The 13,783-nt window shown below is 46.9% G+C and overlaps 1 long non-coding RNA gene across 1 annotated transcript in view; it reads left to right on the top strand.

Annotated features, from left to right (window-relative positions):
- LOC125118803 (uncharacterized) overlaps window positions 1–11,619 on the top strand; it is a 42,016-nt gene extending 30,397 nt beyond the window's left edge. The window contains exons 2-3 of the long non-coding RNA XR_007132895.1: window positions 6,682–6,851; window positions 11,532–11,619. This is a non-coding gene — a long non-coding RNA (uncharacterized LOC125118803). The remainder of the gene's footprint in view (window positions 1–6,681; window positions 6,852–11,531) is intronic.
- The last annotated feature ends 2,164 nt before the right edge of the window (window positions 11,620–13,783 follow it).

Genomic DNA, 13,783 nt, shown 5'->3' with positions numbered 1-13,783 from the left:
CATGTCTTCATGGATACTAGTTGGGTTTGTAACCCTTGAGCCACGACGGGAACTCCCTGGGTCCCCCTTTTTAATCACAATCCTTGGAAGGGTAACAGATGCCTGCCCCTCCGCTGTGAAATGAGCGGGTTGGACCAGCCTCCAGGCGCTTTCCAAACTCAAAGGCTGCATGATTCAAGAACCGTGATCATTGTAATTAAGACTCTCGATGTGAATACCGCTCATTTTAAACCCTGATTAGCCCTACCCCGTGCTCTGTGGATTTTCTGAATAAACACCACCGTCACCTGAAGGAACGTCGGGGACAAATGGGGAAGGGGGTGTTTCCCACACGGAACGGTGTCACCGAAAACAAATCTGGAGGGATTGCCCCCTTCCCCCAGGGACAGCTAGCCCGGCGGCAGTCTGGATCGTAAAGCACTGGGCGCAGCGTTTAGGTTAGAAAGTCGAAATTGCGCTGAATGGAGAGGTGGCGGGAGGTAGCATCCGCTTCCCCCCTTCCGTCTTGGCCTCGCTCCTCTTCCACTTCTAGCTCATGGGTCACAAACAGTTAAGCAAAAGAGCAAATGTTTTCGTCTTTCCCCTGCTGGAGTGGACAAGGGCACACCCTGTCCCCTTACACTCAGCTCCTCTGTCTTTTCCCCACGGGGGTATATCTCTTGACCTTTATCAAAGTGGATGAATGGGAGCTTTTAAAAATTTCCCCGTCGGTGTTCCCATCGTGGCGCAGTGGTTAACCAATCTGACTAGGAACCGTGAGGTTGCGGGTTCGATCCCTGGCCTCGCTCAGTGGGTTAAGGATCCGGCGTTGCTGTGAGCCGTGGCACGGCTCAGATCCTGCGTTGCTGTGTCTCTGGTGTAGGCCGGTGGCTACAGCTGCGATTGGACCCCTAGCCTGGGAACCTCCATATGCTGTGGGTGTCGCCCTAGAAAAGGCAAAAAGACAAAAAATAATAAAAATAAAATAAAGTAAAATAATAAAAATCTCCCCGTCGGCTCAAACGTCTGAACCTTTAGAAGCATGATTGTAGGGTTGAATACACAGGGTGCTGAGAGCTTGTGGCCTGGGGAGCAGTGGACTTCCCATGGGGGGGGTGATGAGGAAGAGACAGTATCTCCATCGTGGAGGATGAGGTCTGGTCTGCTGGAGGCTGGAGGCGGTTCCAGGGAATGACGTAAGGGTGTGGGACCTCATTCCTTTAATACAGGTGGCTCGGTCCCTGTTTGTAGGGCTGGAATAATGGGAGGCTTCTGAAGAGGGACCTACCTTAGGTTCAGTTCAAGGATGATTTTCCAGAGGAAGCTAGACCTTCCCATGGGGAGGGGGTGAAACAGCTGGAAGGGATGGTGGGGGCCAGGAGGCACTGGGGGACACAAAAGTGTGCAGGTCAGAGCCAGTGCTGAGCAGCCCAAAGTGACAGCTGCATCAAAGAGCTGGCTTCGGGTCTCCTGGTGTGGCCACAGTGCTTGGTCTTTATGGCCATGGCGTGGGCGGGGGGGGCGGGGGGGGGGAGTGTCAGTTCCCATCCATTTTGCCTCTGCCCTTTTCCAAATCATACTATTGGGACGACCATTCCTGGAAGGGGACGTTAAGTCCTAAATCTTCAAATGGAGCATTCCTGTCCCCTGTGGAGTGGGGTGGGGCTTGCGAAACACAGCCACCCTTCCTGGTTTCTGAATCAGCAGATCCAAGATGGTACCCAACACGTTCCCACATGAACTTGCGGCTGCTAATCTGTGGGTCCCACCTGGGGGACCCCTTTCCAGCCATTTCAGGTTGCATTTCCACGCACGTCCTCTCTGACCTTTCGAGCGCCCCCTCCTGTTTTGGTCTTTCCGGTTCAGAAGGTGGCCTTAAAACCTCTGGGGTCCCGTCATTTGCTTTTGGCGTTTTTTCTTGCTCCCGTGATGGATGGGTTAGGTTTCTGTTTTCAGGTTCCCGGTCCATGCAAGCCCATGCCTATTTATTTGGCATCTCCCATGTGCTATGGCCTGGGAGGGGTGTAAAGATGAATAATAACCATCATAAAACCGCATCGATAGGCTGAATGTTATTTATTCCTCCATGGCCTCACATGCTGAGCTTGTAATTCAAAGCATTAGAGGAACTTGAAGGCAGCCTACTGTTTCCCATTCCAGGCATTGAAGGACACTTTCAACCTCAGTGATGGTCTGGGCGTTCCAGGCTGAGTGGCGGTATTCCTCCTGTAGAGACTGAGAAGCTGGGAGTGGACAGGCATTCATTCATCCATTCGATAACCATGTGTTCCCATCTTATTTTGAGAAGGTCCCCCTGCCAGATGCTGCAGGACGTAGAAACATTGAGAGTTCCCATGGGGGCTCAGTGAGTTATGAACCCAACCAGTATCCATGAGGATGTGGGTTCCATCCCTGGCCTCGCTCAGTGGGTTAAGGATCCAGCGTTGCCGTGCACTGTGGTGTAGGTTGCAGACGAGGCTCGGATTCCACATTGCTGTGGCTGTGGTGTAGGCTGGAAGCTGCAGCTCCAGTTCGATCCCTAGCCTGGGAACATCCATAGGCTGCCCTAAAAAGATAAAAAAAACCAAAAACCAAAAAACAGCATTGATTAGATTCCAAGCATGCTGCTAGTCGTGGTAGAGAAGATAAAATAATCCCTAAAAATACATACTCTCCAAGGCTACCATGTCACACATTCCATGAGGAGGCGATACACACAGACTTTGGGAATCTAGACTCTCTCTTTTTTTTTTTTCCCCTACTGGAATCTTTTTTCCTCCTCGTGTCCCTTGCAACACTTCCGTTGTTGTCTACAGCTGCTTAAAGAATCACCCTGGACTGACGTATTTATTATCGCACACGTTTCCTATATGTCAGGAATTCAAGAGCTGACCAGCTGGGTGGTTCTGGGGTGGGCCTCTCAGGATGCTGACCCCAGGTGGATGCAGTTTGATGCAGGCGTCGGAGAGCTTCCCGCGTGTGGCCATCAGCAGAGAGCTTCCGTTTCTTGTCACATGGACCTTCTCTTGAGGCTGATCACACAGGTGGCTTTCTGGAGCAGGAGAGAGGAGAGGAAGTGAGAGATGGAGAGGATGAGAGGGATCCTTGGATGCAAACCACAGACTTTGGTACCTCGATCTTGAAGGATCCTCACTTTTGCTCCGTGCTCTTGATGCGTTGCGGAAGGGGACTAAAGGAGGGTGTTAATGCATCTTGCAAACAAGACTCTCCCCAGAGCTTTGCCTAAGGAGGGAGCCTGTGAGCTCCAGCAGAGGATGCAGAAGATTTTGTTAGAAGCGCAATGGGGACAGGGGGTCAAGATGAGTGCACCTGCTGTTGTGTGGAGGGATGGGTTGAGACCTGTCTCAAGTGTGGGTTGCTGTGTGTAGAGACTTACATCGAAATCAGGGCATTCTGGGTGGTGGAACCCAAGCTGGGTCAGGCCAATAGATGTTACTGTGTAGGCTGCAGAGAGCCACGTCCAGGCTTTCACAGAATGGGATCCCTCCTGGAATGTCAGCTTTGCAGTAATGAATGTGATGGAGGCAGGTTGCAGTGGAGGAAGACAGGGAAGGCGTGAAGCTAAGAATGTAAATTAAGATCCCGTGGTGATAGAGACTGGGGAAAGGGAGAAGGTTTGACACTCTTTGAGGGGCGCTGGGAATACGATATTGGATGGGACCTGGCATCCTTTTGGAAAGAGAGCAAGCCAAGGAAGTAACTGTGAGAAGTTGGGGCAGTAGGAGTTCCCTGGTGGCTGAGTGGTTAAGGACCTGGCATTGTCACTGCGGTGGCATGGTTTCGATCCCTGACCTGGGCACTTCTGCATGCCTTGGGTGTGGCCAAAAGAAGACATTGGGGTTATATCTTAGGTACTTTATCAAAGAAAGAATAATCAGACATGGAGGCGGTAGGTCACCATTATCAGATGCCACGTCGTCATATCTCTGACACTCCCAGGAATGTGTTATTTTCTGGTGATTATAAGGCAATGGATAGACTTTAAAAGATGAGCATTCTTGTAACCTTCTGTACTCTCTTGTTGATAGGGAATTTCTTTCTGAAACCAGTCTGACATATTCATCATCAAGACCTTCTCAGGCATTCAATCATCTCTGCAAAATCCTGTTTGGGGGAGCTCCCACTGGGATGCAGTGGGGTCAGGTTCGATCCCCTGCCTGGCACAGTGGCTTAAGACTCTGGCATTGCCACAGCCATGGCTTAGGTGAAGACCATGGCTTGGATCTGATCCCTGGCCTGGGAACTCCATATGCCATGGGGTGGCCACAAATGAAAAAAAAAAAAAAAAAAAGGGCAACCCCTGCCCCATTTATGCCTTGAGAGGACTCTGGGACTCTTAATAAGGAAAAAAAAATGCTTTAGCCTTCCTTGAATTCCGAAACTCTCCCTTCTGGCTTTCTGCTCCCATCTTTTTATCCTTAGGTTAACTTTTCTGAGACTTTTGCTTCTTCAGTGCATGTTCCTCCCCCTCCCCCACTTCAAGCTTCCAGGAGGCCCATAGGCTCCTGCTGGGTTATAGAATCTCTGTTGAAAATCTTGACGAGGGCCTAGGAAGAGAACCAGGAAGAGATCCAGAGACAGAGAGGTAGGCAAGGGGGGTAGGTGTAGACATTCCTGACAAGTGCGCTAAACACCATCGGATGTGAACGCCTCGTTCCATCAGGATCAGGTTTGCAATCTGAAATATGTGGCTCAGTCAGCAAACTTACGTGATTTATTTCTTCATCTTGTAAAATCGTCTTTGCCTGTGTTCACCTCCCTAGGATTTTTACCATTTTTTATTTTTTTTTTTAAAGACCGTGGCATGGAAAAGCTTGGTCAAATTTCCCATTTTAGTCCATGCCTAGAAAACTAGAGGGATGCATTTTTTTAGGAAGTTTAACGATTTTGGCCCTTAATTGTTGAAAGTCTTACATAAAAGCCATAAATCAAGTCTGCAGTACTGTTTGTTTCTACTGCTCCTTGAATGTTGATTCTAGCACTTTTTAATTTTATTGCAGAGATTTGGGTCAAAATTAGCCACGTGGACCAGAAATGAATTTCTTGAGAGTTCATTAGAATTCTGGAATGATTCAGGAGGAGTAGAATTGTGTAAAAGTGATTACACATACTTTAAGGGACTCTTTTTTCATTCTAAGGAAATTTTTTTTCTCCATGGATTTTCCTAATGCTGAACATTAAACAGTCGGATCATTGCATACAATGGGGAGCAAATCCAAGACAGAAAAAGATGTTTTATGAAATATGCATCTCTTCAAAAATGGACGTGGTTTGGAAGATTGTTCGGTTGGAGAGAAAGGAGATAAAATCTGAATTAGATAAATGAGGGTGCAAAGTCAGGTGATTTATATGAATCGGGACCTTCGTATATACATCTAGAAATATCCAGATGTATATACGACCTATATAAAGGTCGTAGAGATCAGTACTCTTCTTATCTGAGCATGCATTTTGTTTTATTTCTTTTTAGCTCCTCATGGAAATTCTCTCAAAGTTAAATGCCTTTAACCCATTTTTCTTTGAGAAATTGAGCAGAAGCGACTCAGAAGAAAATGCAATAAATATGATGGCCGAGAGTAGCGTTTTTAAAAAATTGCAATACCTCGGAAAGAGCTTGAGGTTTCAAAATAAGTGTATGTTTTCCTGGGTTTGTGTGTAGGTCTGTGCCCACGACTGGTTGCAGACATTAAGCATGAGTGACATGAAAACCCTTGGGAACCCTCAGCTGTAATCCTGGCACAGACATTCTGAGCATCCTGGAGGGTCTGCTGTAGCTTCCACCTCTTGGTGCCCTTGACAACAAGGGGCCTTCTCTCCTTCGCTCGGTGCCATCTTCAAAGCCCCCTCCTGAGAGTTTCCCTGACCTTCCACCTCTTCTGAGCAACGCCTGCCTCTCCTCCTTGATCCATGAGAGAGGACTTGATCCCTGACCCTGCAGTTTTATCTAAATGGCTTTGATGTCTGTCCCTTTCCTCCTGGGGAACCATAGGCTCCTTGAAGGCAAAGACTGTGCTGCATTCGTCTTTGGAATTACTCTTTTTCCTCCTTCCCTCCCTCCCTTCCTCCTTTTTTCCTTCCTTCTTTTCTTCCTCCTTCCTTCCTTCCTTCCTTCCGGCACCATGGCATATGGGAATTCTCAGGCCAGAGATGGAACCCAAGCTCTGCAGTGACCAGGCTGGATCCTTAATGTGCTGCACCACCAAGGAACTCCTGGAATTTCTCTCCTCTCCTCCTCTCTCATTCAAAGCCTGGGTTCCACCTCTATGCATGAACTGAAATAATTTAGAATTTCTAGACCGTGTTTATTTACACTCAGTTGTTTGGAGAGCAGGGAATAAGATCACATTCATACTGAATTGCAAAGTCAGGAGGTCCCATTGTGCCTTGGGGGGTTAAGGACCCGACATGGTCTTTGTGAGGATGCTGGCTCAATCCTTGGCCTTGCTCAGGAGGTCAAGGATCTGGTGTTGCTGTGAGCTGTGGTGTCGGTCGCAGATGTGGCTCAGATCTGGTGTGGCTGTGGCCGTGGTGTCGGCTGGCAGCTGCAGCTCCCTTGCTACCCCTAGCCTGGGAACTTCCATGTGCCGTGGGTGTGGCCGTGACAAAGGGGAAAAAAAAGTCAATGCTCCATCAGTGGTGTCTTTTATGAAAATAGTGAAATCCTTTTATCTTATGTTCCAGGTATCTTCTTGACCGAGTACCCAGGGTGCATCTGGAATGGCTGTGAACGTGTGTGTCACACCCCACGTCTTGTGCCGTAAAGATGAAATCCTGTGCAGAAGCTTCCCCCATGCATCGTCTTAGCGTGGAATAGATCCTTCTTAGCAACCGCATCTGATATCCCTCCTCAGGTCTGTATGCTTTGAGTCATGTAGTCTCTGGATGCTCAGATTCCAACAGAATGACCTCAGAATTTTAGGATAACCTTTGCTAATATATGGGCAATACATAAATACGGGTTTGCCTTGACGATTTCATATCAGTCATCACGAGTGATGTCTATTTTTAGAAGATGCTTTTACAGTTGAATCAGTAAATGATTAAGTAGAGTGTAAGTCTTTACGAATGATCTGTATACAGTAGGGTACTGTTTTACGTGCAGACAAATGAGAAACTGTAATTTCTTTTTTTAATGTACGGTATATATATTTTAAAAATTTTGGGGGGCGTTCCCGTCATGGCACAGCAGAAACGAATCTGACTAGGAACCATGAGGTTGCAGGTTTGATTCCTGGCCTTGCTCCATGGGTTAAGGATCTGGCATTGCCATGAGCCATGGTGTGGGTCGCAGAGGCAGCTCGGATTCTGTGTTGCTCTGGTTGCTCTGGCTGTCTTGCATTTTCGTGGATACTAGTCGAATTTGTTTCTGTTGCACCACAATGGAAACTCCTAGAGAAATAGACTTTTACCATGGAAATATCTTATTAGTTGCAAGAAGTATCATCTAGGTTCAGATGCATGAAGTAAGGCTTATTAATAGCCTGAGGGCCCCCATTGAACCATGCAGCAACAAACAAATGAGAAAAATGAAAATGTGATTATTTGAGCATAGGCGTATTGGTGATTAGCATTCTCTCTTGATATCAATAATTAACAGCAAAATGACATCACATATGAGTGTAATCAAAAGCCACTGCCCTTCTGTGCCTCTTTAGTGCTTGGGAGTTTCTTTTCTCTTTTCTTTTTTTGTCTTTTTAGGGCCCCATCTGCATTATATGGAGGTTCCCAGGCTAGGGGTCAAATCAGAGCCGTAGCCACTGGCCTGCACCACAGCCACAGCCACAGCCACACCACATCTGAGCTGTGTCTGTGACCTACACCACAGCTCACAGCACCACCAAATTCTTAACCCACTGAGCGAGGCCAGGGTTCAAACCTGCGTCCTCATGGATACTAGTCAGATTTGTTTCCGCTGAGCCACGAGGGGAACTCCGGTGTTTGGGGGTTTCTAATACAAAAAGCCAGCTGTTGGGTTGTGACGTCACACGTGGATGGCTATGCTTTGAGAAGACATTAAAAAAAAAAAGTTAGAATGTATGTCACCGGGCATAGCAGGAGAAATAGAATTGCTACTGAGTACAAGTTCCTGTACCCGGCGCTGAATGAGGTCAAACAAACCAAACATTGGTGTTTGGAGCAGAGAGAGGTTGATTGCAGGCCCATGTGGAGAGACAGGTGGCTTGTGCCCCCCTAACTCCAGACTCCCTAAAGGGTTCCAGCAAAGCATTTCCAGAGGCCAGATGAGGGAGGGGGTCCCAGGGTATGAGATCAGCTCGTGCGCAGTCCTCTGATTGGTTGATCATAAGCTACAGGGGCGAGGTCCCAGGGATTCACATTTTTTGGTGCCAGTTGCTCTGAGGTCTAAGAGCTCAGAGTCATCAAGGGGTTCATTTCTTCTCTTTGGGGTGCTTTTCATATCTGAAAAACTCAGGAGGAATTCCTGCTGTGGCGCAAGCCTTAGCCGTACGGAACCAGGCTAGTATCCATGAGGATGTGGGTTCGACCCCTGGCCCTGCTCAGTGGCTTAAGGATCTGGTGGTGCCATGAGCTGTGACGTAGGTTGCAGATGCGGCTCGGATCCAGTGTAGCTGTGGCTGTGGTGCAGACTGGCAGCTACAGCTCTGATTCGACTCCTAGCCTGCAACCTCCCATATGCTGTGAGTTCAGCCCTAAAAACAAACAAACAAAACAAACAACCCCCCTGCCAAAAAAAAAAAAAAAAAAAAACCCACTCAGGTAATATGCATGAGATGCTGTTATCTTAGGGCTCCAGAGAGAAGCTACAGCCGAGAATATGGGGAGGGTGTCTCCCCTGGACGCCCCACAGGGTCCTGTTTGGCTACAGAATCTATGGTGATGGTGATGCAGGTCCAGGAAGAGACCTGGAGATGGTGAGATGGGCAAGCAGAGCAGGTGGAAATAATCCTGACATGTGTTTGCTAAATACCATCAGAGGCCAATATATGGTTCCGTCAGTATCAGATTTGCAAATAAAGGAGACTCATGCAAATACTGATTGATATTTCCACCTAACTTGTGCACCTACAAAGCACACGTACACAGAGTTCCCTGGTGGAAAAACAAGTTAAAGAACCGGCATTGTCATTGCTCTGGGACAGGTTCAATCCCAGGCCCAGAAACATGGGCATGCCACAAATGTGGCCACCCCCCCCCCCAAAAAATAGGAATGTCATGTAAAATGTAATTAATTCGTCTGCATGACTGTAGGGTCAGCTATAAAGAATGTAGTTTGGATTGTTGGTCTCCCTATCCCCCATTTCCGGCTTTTTAGGGCTGCACCTGAGGGATTTGGAAGTTCCCAGGCTAGGGGTTGAACTGGAGACACAGCCTCCAGCCTACACCACAGCCACAAACAATGCCAGATCTGTGCAGTATCTGTGAGCTACACCACAGTTTGCAGCAATGCCAGATCCTTAACCCACTGAATGAGGCCAGGGATCGAACCCCCATCTTCATGGATACTAGTCAGGTTCATTACTCACCGAGCCACAACAGGAACTCCCTGATTGTTGGTCCTTTTATATTCATTTTCAAATATATATATATATATATATGTCCACATCTGCAGCACGCACAAGTTCCTGGCCGAGGGATGGAACTTACTCCACAGCAGTGACGAGAACCACTGCAGAGACAACGCTGGACCCTTGACCCACTGAGCCTACCAGAGAACTCCCACACATTTATTTTAATCAACGATATATAGGAGTTCCTGCTGTGGCTCAGAGGAAATGAATCTGACTAGTATCCCTGAGGATGTGGGTTCCATATCTGGCCTCACATGGTGGGTTAAGGTCTGGGGTTGCTATGAGCTGTGTGGTGGTTGCAGATGTGACTCAGATTCTGCATTGCCATGGCTGTGATGTAGTTGGCAGCCATTGTTCCAATTCTGCCCATAGCCCAGGAACTTCTGTATGCTATAGGTTTGGCACTAAACACCAAAAAAAAAAAAAAAAGATGTATTAAATAATGACTAAATGTGCTAGGTGTTGTGAGTAATCAAAAACATAATTAGAATATGTTCCTACCTTCCAAGAATTGAATTCTGGGCTGAATTGTGAGCTATGAAACCCGAACACCTTATGTCCTTGATCCTGATACTCCGCATGGGTTGAAATGTGTTCACTGATGTATACTCTTTCCCAGCTTACTGTCCTTCCTAGAGACATAAAACATGAAGCATCTATGGGAGTCTGTTCAGTGTCCCAAAAGGGGTCACTCGCTTTCTTGAGATCTTCCCTTATGAGCGGGAAGAAGCAGAGTTCCTTCAGAGTCACCCTTTAAAGAGAAGATTCCATAGTGATGTGACAAGAAAAGTGCCGAATGGTCCTGAGATGACGACTCATCAAATAGAGGCTAGTTTTGTCGCAGGAGAGCTGAGAGAGTGGGCAGTGTTGGATCTTCTCCATCTGACCCACTTCTCTAAGGGAAAAAAAAAAGATCTCCACAGCCTGAGAATCAGTGCTTGCAAACCAGTGCCCGCTACCATGTTGATTGGCTGTCACAAATTAAATTCTTCAAGGGTTTAAAATTCTTAGGGCTGGTCAGCAGAGACCTACTGTAGAGCACAGGGAACGCGACCCAATCTTCTGAGATAACCTATATGGGAAAAGTATTGGAAAAAGAATAGACATGTATCTACGTAAATCAAATAAAATTCTCAATTTAAGTAGAAGTTCCCTTGTGGCACAGTGGAAACGAACCTGACTGGCATCCATGAGGGCAAAGGTTCAATCCCTGGCCTCACTCAGTGGGTTAATGATCCGGTGTTGCCATGAGTTTTGGTGTAGGCTGGTGGTTCTAGCCTGGGAACCTCCATATGCCTTGGGTGAGGCCCTAAAAAAGACCAAAAAAAAAATCTTAATTTAAATAAATTAGATCAAGCATAAACATAGACTACATTGATTATTCCTCTTCAATGAAAATTTATTGGTAATCTCCAACTGCCTCAATTTAATCTGAACTCTCAAAACACATGTGGAATCATGTCATTGAAAAGAAAATCCACATTTTGCCACCACCATGTAGGTGTCCTCTCTTGATGTGTGTTGCTTGAATTCTTAGGGAATCAGTTAAGAATTACCCTATGCAACTCACTACCAGCTAGTCCTTAAAACCACCCAAAAGAAAGCTTAGGAGTTCCCACTGTGGCTCCATGGGTTTAAGAACCCAACTTGTACCCATGAGGATGCAGGTTTGATCCCTGGCCTTGCTCCGTGGGTTATGTACCTGGTGTTGCCAGAAGCTGTGGCTTAGGTCACAGATAATGGCTCAGATCTTGTGCTGCTGTGGCCATAGCCTAGGCCTGCAGCTGCAGCTCTGATTCAACCCGTAGCCTGGGAACTTCCATATGCCACAGGTGTGCCCATAAAAAAAAAAAAAAAAGAGAGAGAGAGAGAGAGAGAGAAGAAAAGAAAAAGTAAGGTTAAGAGGAATGTAATATAGGTTTTGAAACAGGGGCACTACTTCTTTTACTGAGTGGATTGTTTTCTCTCTTTCTGTTTTAACAGAGAAACATGTGCTGAGATGGAAAAGAAATTACGGAGATTTCCATGGAGGCATTTTTAAAGGCATCGTCTTAGAAGGACAGTATAATGGTAAGTGTCAGAAATAATCATTGATCGCCGCTGGCTTATTTTGTTGATACATTTTCAGCCTGGTGAGTCCAAACCTAGCAGGGCTCTCAGATTACCTCGCTGGTGAAAATAGTTTTCTTTACTTTCTTTTTTTTTTTTTTAAACTATCTGTAATTTGCAAAAGTGCAAAATGGTGATTTCAGCCTCCCTTGGAGTGCATGTCCTGGAACACATTGTGAATTTAGGATTTCATCATAATTATTTGTTTCTCCAAATAGCCACAGGACAACGTATATCTCGCTAATTAGATGGGACAGTCAGCCCTCTGATTCACCTTGTGTAAATCTTCTGAAATGTCCCCTCATCCTTCGGCTGCTGAAAGCCCACTTTTTCCTATAGTAAGCCTCTCGAGCTACTGGGACCTTTGTTTTTTAATTTTTTAAATAAAAAAATTTTTTTTTTGTTTTTTTAGGGCCACCCCTGGCGCATATGGAGGTTCCCAGGCTAGGGATCGCATTGGAGCTGCAGCTGCTGGCCTCCACCACAGCCACAGCCACGCCAGATCCGAGCCGCATCTGTGACCTACACCACAGCCCATGGCAACACCATATCCTTCACCCAGGGAGCAAGGCTAGGGTTCAAACTTGCATCCTCATGGATACCAGTTGGGTTCATTTCCACTGGGCTGAAACTGGACCTCCCACTCCTGGGGCCTTTGAATGCCCTCAGTGTTTCATTTTCTCTTTTTTGGTCTAGCCTCTGAAGAGGGGGTTCCAAAATGTTAGAGGGGCTTGTCATGCAGGCTGTGGGTCCACGGAGGCCACAGGATCCTTTCCTCGCTTATTTTGCTTTTTTGGCCACAACCATGCCGTGTGGAAATTCCCAGGCCAGGGATCGCACCTGCGCCACAGCAGCAATCTGAGCCCCTGCAGGGACCGTGCTGGATCCTTAACCCGCTGCACCGCAAGGGAACTCTCATGGGGTTCTTCTGTTTATTTGAAAGCCAGAAATAGAGCCTCACCCAGAGAAGGGGGGATGAGGAGAACAGGTTGATGCTCTCTGGTTGGGAGCGCGTATTAATGAAGATACGTTACAGTTCAAGAAGTTCTTGCTGTGGCCCAGCGAGCAAAGAACCCAACATAGGATCCGTGAAGATGTGCATTCGATACCTGGCCTCGTTCAGTGGGGTAAAGGATCTGGCGTTGCTGAAAGATGCTTCATAGGTCGCAGATGCAGTTTGGATCTGGTGTTGCTATTTCTGTGCTGTAGGCTGGCAGCTGCAGCTCCGATTCAACCCCTGGCCTGGGAACTTCCACATGCATGGGGGCAGCTTTAAAAAAGGAAAAAAAAAAAAAACAAAACAAAACAGAGGGATTTCCTTCATGGCTCAGCAGGTAACGAACCCAACTAGGACCCATGAGGATGTGGGATTCAATCTCTGGCCTCGCTCAGTGGGTTAAGGATCCGGCGGTGGGGTGAGCTGTGGTATAGGTTGCAGATGTGACTCCTATCTGGTGTTGCTGTGGCTGTGGTATAGGGCGGTGGCTACAGCTCTAATTTGACCGCTAGCCTGGGAATCTCCATATGCTGCAAAAAAAAAAAAAAAAAAAAAAGAAAGAAAGAAAGAAAGAAAAGCTATTTTACAATTCAAACTCAGGACCTTCTTCCCCATATTGAAATTGCAGAAAGAATGTGCTTTCATGTATTTCTCGGGCATGGTTAAGACTTTTCACAGCTCAGCCCTCAATTCCAGCCCTGCTGAGACGGTTATGATGATACAGATTGAGTCCTGGGTCCTTACCTACTTTCTCACCCATTGGAGTGCGTAGCTTCTGAGCGTTTTTTGGAATGTAGACCACACGTGGCTTTAGAGTATCTTGTGACCGCTCAGCACCTGATGTGCCTGCATTCATGCTGTAACAAAGCATCTGCAGCTTCTCTGGCTTCGAGAAGATTTTCAAGGGCACATCCCTCTTGCAACTGTTTTCAGCAAACTGGGTTTCCAAACACCTCTTCGAATTTCCTGCATTAAAAAAAAAAATTAGATGGAGAGAACAAAGTCATGTTGGCCCGTGTTAGCTCTGTTTTAGGAAACTGAGCGTCGTCTTTGCAGCCAAGGAACGCATCGGTATCATTTTATTCCTTGCGTTTTGTGAATCGAAAATACACACAGGGTTCTTGTGACA

Source organism: Phacochoerus africanus, chromosome X, assembly GCF_016906955.1.
Source record: "Phacochoerus africanus isolate WHEZ1 chromosome X, ROS_Pafr_v1, whole genome shotgun sequence".
Taxonomy (NCBI): domain Eukaryota; kingdom Metazoa; phylum Chordata; class Mammalia; order Artiodactyla; family Suidae; genus Phacochoerus; species Phacochoerus africanus.
Note: the sequence above shows the minus strand (reverse complement) of the source record. Positions and strands in the feature narration are given on the sequence as shown.